This window comes from Phasianus colchicus, chromosome 37 (genome assembly GCF_987193195.1).
Source record: "Phasianus colchicus chromosome 37, bPhaCol1.hap1.1, whole genome shotgun sequence".
In the NCBI taxonomy this organism is placed as follows: Eukaryota; Metazoa; Chordata; class Aves; order Galliformes; family Phasianidae; genus Phasianus; species Phasianus colchicus.
This window is the reverse complement of record NC_143472.1, coordinates 615,913-621,987: the sequence shown is the minus strand read 5'-3', so window position 1 is coordinate 621,987 and position 6,075 is coordinate 615,913.

Here is a 6,075-nt window from a genome sequence, read left to right as displayed (position 1 = left end):
CACAGAACTGCAAGTAGCACGGCCTGAGCACAGGCGCGCTGAGTTAGAGAACAGCTGTCTCGAGCTGTCTGAGTTTCTCAGGGCAGCACTGAGCAGAAGTGAGCGTGTGCCCCTCACCCTGCAGGCGTCTCTGTTGGGGGAAGAGAGGCTCCTGATCCCAGAAGGCAGAGGTGTTCTCCTGACTTCTCTGCAGTGCTACCTTGCCTCATTGTCCCCCCTCTCTTCAGCCGTTTTGATGCTACTTTTCATCCTTTGGGCAGAGCTTGAGTCACTCTCATCATCGCACAGCTTTGTACTGAGCGGTGTGGAATTTTCTGGCTTTGCTCTTAAAAGCCTAGGCTGAAAACTGCAGCGTGCATGCTTAGTTTACATGGGGACATGGGGGGGGACATCCCCTAACCCCCATTATCGAAAAATAAACCTTAATTGCAAAAGTGAGGGGTGTCAACCCCCGACCCATGGGAACAAAGTGGTCCGTGGGGGTGACACTGTGGGGGTGTCCCCATCTCCAGTACGTGACACCACCAGGGTGCCATGAAGGTGTCCCCAACTTTGGTGGTGTGACAGCACGATGCTGTGTCCCCACTTCTCCAGGAAGTCCTCCAGCTGGTTACAGTGTCCCCAGCTTCAGCTCAACGTCCCCAGGGGGTCCTTTTGTCCCCTCTGCATGACGGTGACACCCGATGCTGGCTGCCGAACGCGACACCCGATGACGATGACACCGCGTCACGGCTGTGCCACGCTGGTGTCACACAGTCCCCTCTGGTGGTGGCACAGAGTTCACCACCGTGCGTGTCCCCATCCTCATGTCAGACGATGGTGACAGCGCCAGAGGACTCCAGTGTCACCAGGTCCAGCTCTAGGCGGGCCTGGAGGGGTGACAAAGAACAGTGAGAGGCTCAGTGACAGCATGGTGACAACACAGAGCTGCCTGTGCCTGGCCCCATGCGGTGGTCAGAGTACAGGGAATGGTGTCACCCGACAGATGGTGGCACACAAGTGATGGTGACACCAGATGACGGTAACAACAGTGACAGCCAGGGATGGGGACACTGCGTCACGGCTGTTCCACATCGAGGTCACCCTGTGTCACGGTGTCACCCGAAGACAGTGACACTCAACGACTCCCAGTGGCATCCAGTGAAGGGAAGCACCAACAATGGTGACACCACCGACCCCATGTCACACCCACAGCAGACCCCACGTGTCCCCCGATTGTCCCCAGCCCCCCTCCCTGTACACTCCTCGTCACCTCTTCAATGAGGATGGCACCGCTCTGCAGTTGTGCCAGTCCTCTTCTTGGTTGCAAGTGTCCCATTTGGTTTTGTCATCCAGTATTTTTGGGAGAAAACGTGTGGTAGTTCTAAGAGAAGGGGTATTTCTGGGAGAAAATATCCTCTTTTTGGAAGAGAAGGTGAAATTTACCACTGAAATGTGGTATTTCTGGGAGAAAATGACATACTTGAGGGAGAGAACTCGGAAATGGTGGGAGAGAATGTCTTCTATTCGAGAGCAACTGTGACATTTTTGGTGTGACGACTGGTCCTTTGGGGAGAAAATATGGTAAATATGGGAGAAAATGTCCTCTTGAGGAGTGTCAAGTAGTACTTTTGAGAGAAAATGTCAGGTATTTCTCAGAAAACTGCTGTTTCTGGGAGATAGTTGCATCCTTGGTTGGAAAATGACAGGTGTTTGTGAGAAAGCTGGTATTTTGGGAAAAAAGGCCGTATTTTTAAGACGAAGCTGGTATTTCTGGGGGAATATGTCCCGTCTTTGGGAGAAAAGTGGTCTATCTTGGAGAAAATGTCGTGTATTTGGGAGAAAAACTGGTCTATCTGGAAGAAACTGCCATTTTTCTGGGAGTAAGTGTGATCCTGAGGAGCGTCAAGTAGTATTCTTGGGATGAAACGTGAGGTATTTCTAAGCGTAGTGGTATTTCTGGGAGAAAATGTCTTGTTTTGGGGGGAAAAGATCACATGTATGTGAGAAAGCTGGTATTTCTGGGAGTAAACGCCATATTTTTAGGAAAAAATGGGTATTTCCCAGATAATCGGTCACATAGTTAGGAGAAAAGTGGTCTATCTGGGACAAAAGGTCCTCGTTTTTTGGTGGAAGAGATCATGTGTAGGGGACTAAAATAGTGTTCCCGGATGAAAATGTCACGTATCTGTGAGAAAAGTGGTATCTGTGGGTCACAGTGCTGTTCCCCAGGGGTCGGTGCTGGGGCCTGTCCTCCTCAAGATCTTTCTTGATGAGCTGAGGGCACTGAGTGCACCCTCGGGAAGTTTGCGGATGACACCAGGCTGGCTGGAAGTGTGGATCTGCCTGGGGGTAGCGAGGCCCCACAGAGGGATCTGGACAGGCTGGAGAGCTGGGCTGAAGCCAATGGGATGAGTTCCAACAAGGCCAAAGGCCGGCTCCTGCGCTTTGGCTGCAACAACCCCAGGCGACGCTACAGGCTGGGGGCGGAGCGGCTGGAAGATGCGTAGAGGAAGTGGACCTGGGGGTGTTGATGGATGCTGGGCTGAAATGAGCCAGCAGTGTGCCCGGGTGGCCAAGAAGGCCAATGGCATCCTGGCCTGCATCGGGAACGGTGTGGCCAGCAGGAACAGGGCAGTGATTGTCCCCCTGTCCTCAGCTCTGGTGAGGCCGCACCTCGAGTGCTGTGTCCACTTTTGGGCCCCTCACTGCCAGAAAGACATCGAGGCCCTGGAGCGGGTTCAAAGAAGGGCGCCAAGGCTGGCGAGGGGTCTGGAGCACAGAGCTCACGAGGAGCGGCTGAAGGAGCTGGGGTTGTTCAGTTGGAGAAGAGGAGGCTCAGGAAGACCTTACTGCTCTCTAGAACTACCTGAAGGGAGCTTGTAGAGAGCTGGGCTTCAGCCTCTTCTCTCATGTCACTAGTGCCGAAAAACGACGTTATAACCCACAAATATCAGTGTTCTCCCAAATACACGATGTTTTCTTCCGGAAAGATCACTTTTCAATCCTAAATATGACAATTTGTTCCAAAAATGCGATATTTTCTCCCGGAAATACAAGCATTCTCCAAAATCCATGATATTTTCTCCCAGAATGCCAGCTTTATCAGAGATATATGAAATTTTCTTCCAAAATTATGATATTTCCTCCCAGAAATATCAGTTTCCTTAGAAATACTTCACGTTTCCTCCAAAAAATACAACATTACAATACCCCCCCTTCCCCATAATGTGATACTTTCTCCAGGGAGTCACAGTTTTCTTAGAAATACCTCATGTTTTCTCCAAACAATATGACATTACAATCCTCAGTATGACATTTTCTCCCAAAAATAGGACATTTCCTCCCAGAAATACCAATTATCTTTACAAAAATAGGACTGCAGCCATCGGAGATCTGCTGGAAGGACAGACGGCCAGCTCCAGGAGCTCCAGGAGGCTCCTGGAATGCAGCCATGGTCACTTTGTGCTCCGGGCGTTGGGCAGACCGACCAGAGGTGAAGCGTGGCTGGATCTGCTGCTCAGCAGTGCGGAGGAGATGATGAGTGAAAGGCGTTCAGGTTGGGGCAGCCTGGCTGCAGTGAGCACGGCTTGTGGGGTTGGTGATCCGAGGGATGTGGGCAAGGCAAGGAGTGGGGCAGGACCTGAGCTTTGGGACGGCGAGCTTTAAGCTTTCACGGGCTGATGGCCCAGATCTCTCGGGATCTGTCTGTAAAAACAAAGATGGTGAGCAAAGCTGGCTGCTCTTCAAGGCTGCCTTCCCTTCTGAGAGCACAAGAGCTCTCCGTCCCTCTGAATAGAAAGCAGAGGACGCAGGAAGCCCATCGGCTCGGCGCAGACCTGCTGGGCAGCTGGGGGCAAAGCAAGGAGCAACGAGCTCTGCTAACAGGCCGTGTCACCTGGAGCAATACAGGGCTAACAAACAGGCCGTGTCACCTGGAGCAATACAGGGCTAACAAACAGGCCGTGTCACCTGGAACAATCAATACAGGGCTAACAGGCCGTGTCACCTGGGAAGAATACAGGGATGTCTGGACCTGCAGACGTGGGATCAGGAAACACAAGGCGCAGAACTGAACTTGGAGAGGGACGTGAAAAACAACAGGAAGACTTTCTACACGTGCATTGGCCAGAAGAGACAGGTCAAAGCAAGTGTGCCTCCTTTGTAAATGTAAAAGGAGAACTGCCTGCAACAGATGGAGAGAAGGCTGAGGTACAGAATGAGTTCTGTGCCTCGGTCTTCACTGGCAGCCAGGATTCCAGAGTTTGTCACGTCCCTGAGCCCTGCATCCATAAACCTCCAGGTGGGGACCGGGGTGGTAAATACCCCCTGCTGTGAGGGCAGAGCAGAGAGACTGCCTGATGAGATTGAACGTGTGCAAGTCTATGGAGCAGATAGATGGTGAGATGTGAGACTGAACGTGTACAAGTCTATGGGCAGGATGGCGTGCATCTCAGGGCTCTGAAGAAGCTGGCTGCCGAGCCGCTCTCCATCATATTTGAGAAGTCGTGGCTGTCTGGTGAAGTCCCGGATGCCTGGAGGAAGGGTCACGTCACTGCCGTTGGCAAGAAAGGGAGCAAGGAGGACACGGGAACTACAGGCCGGTGAGTCTCACCTCTGTGCCTGGGAAGATGATGGAACAGATCCTCCTGGATGACATGCTTGATCACATGAGGAGTGAGCGTGTGATCCGAGACAGCCAGCACGGCTTCAGCAGGGGAAGTCATGCTTAACCAATCTGGTGGCCTTCTGTGATGGAGTGACGGCATCGGTGGACAAGGGGAGGGTGACCGATGTCATTTCCCCGGACTTGAGCACGGCCTTTGACATGGTCCCCCACCACATCCTTCTCTCCAAACCGGAGGGATGTGGATTTGATGGGTGGACCACTGGATGGATAAGGAATTGGTTGTAAGGCCGCAGACAAAGAGTGGTTATTAATGGCTCTATGTCCAGGTGAGGCCAGTCACGAGCGGCGTCCCCCAGGGGTCTGTCTTGGGACCGGTGCTCTTTAGCGTCTTTATCAATGACATGGATGGTGGAATCGGGTGCACCCTCAGCAAGTTTGCTGACGACACCAAGCTGAGCGGTGCGGTTGACACGGCTGAAGGAAGGGATGCCATTCGGAGGGACCTCGACAGGTTGGAAAGGCGGACCGGGGTGAACCTGATCAGGTCCTACACAGCACAGTGCAAGGTTTTGCACTTGGGCCGGAGGAATCCCAGGCATCCATACAGACTGGAAGGAGCGGTCCTTGAGAGCAGCCCCGTGGAGAAGGACCTGGGGATCCTGATAGATGAAAAGCTTAGCATGAGCCAGCAGCGTGCCCTTGCAGGTGGGAAAGCAAATGGGATCCTGGGCTCCATCAGAAGAGGGGTGGCCAGCAGGGACAGGGAGGTGATTGTCCCCCTCTACTCCGCTCTTGTGAGGCCCCATCTGCAGTACTGTGTCCAGATCTGGAGCCCCCAGTACAAGAAAGACAGGGAGCTGTTGGAGAGGGTCCAGAGGAGGGCCACAAAGATGATCAGGGGACTGGAGCACCTCCCTTATGAGGACAGGCTGAGGGAGCTGGGCTTGTTCAGCCTGGAGAAAAGAAGGCTGCGGGGTGACCTCATTGCAGCATTTCAGTACCTAAAGGGAGCCTACAAGCAGGAGGGAAGTCAACTCTTGGAAAGGGTAGAAAACTGCAGGACGAGGGGAAATGGTTTGAAGTTGAGTGAGGGAAGATTTAGGGTGGATGTCAGGGGGAAGTTCTTTACAGAGAGAGTGGTCAGGTGCTGGAACAGCTGCCCAGAGAGACTGTGGATGCCCCATCCATCCCTGGAGGTGTTCAAGGCCAGATTGGATGGGAACCTGGGCAGCCTGGTCTAGTGTGAAATGTGGAGGTTGGTGGCCCTGCATGTAGCAGGGGGGTTGGAGATTCATGATCCTTGAGGTCCCTTCCAACCCTGGCAATTCTGTGATTCTGCTATTCTGTGTCTTCTCCCTGATGCCGATTGGAAGTGATATCCTTTAGTCTTCAGTATAACAGACATTCTGTGACTGTGCTTGAAGACAGTCTCCCTCGAGCGTTTTAGTTGTGCTTGTTTAGTGCTC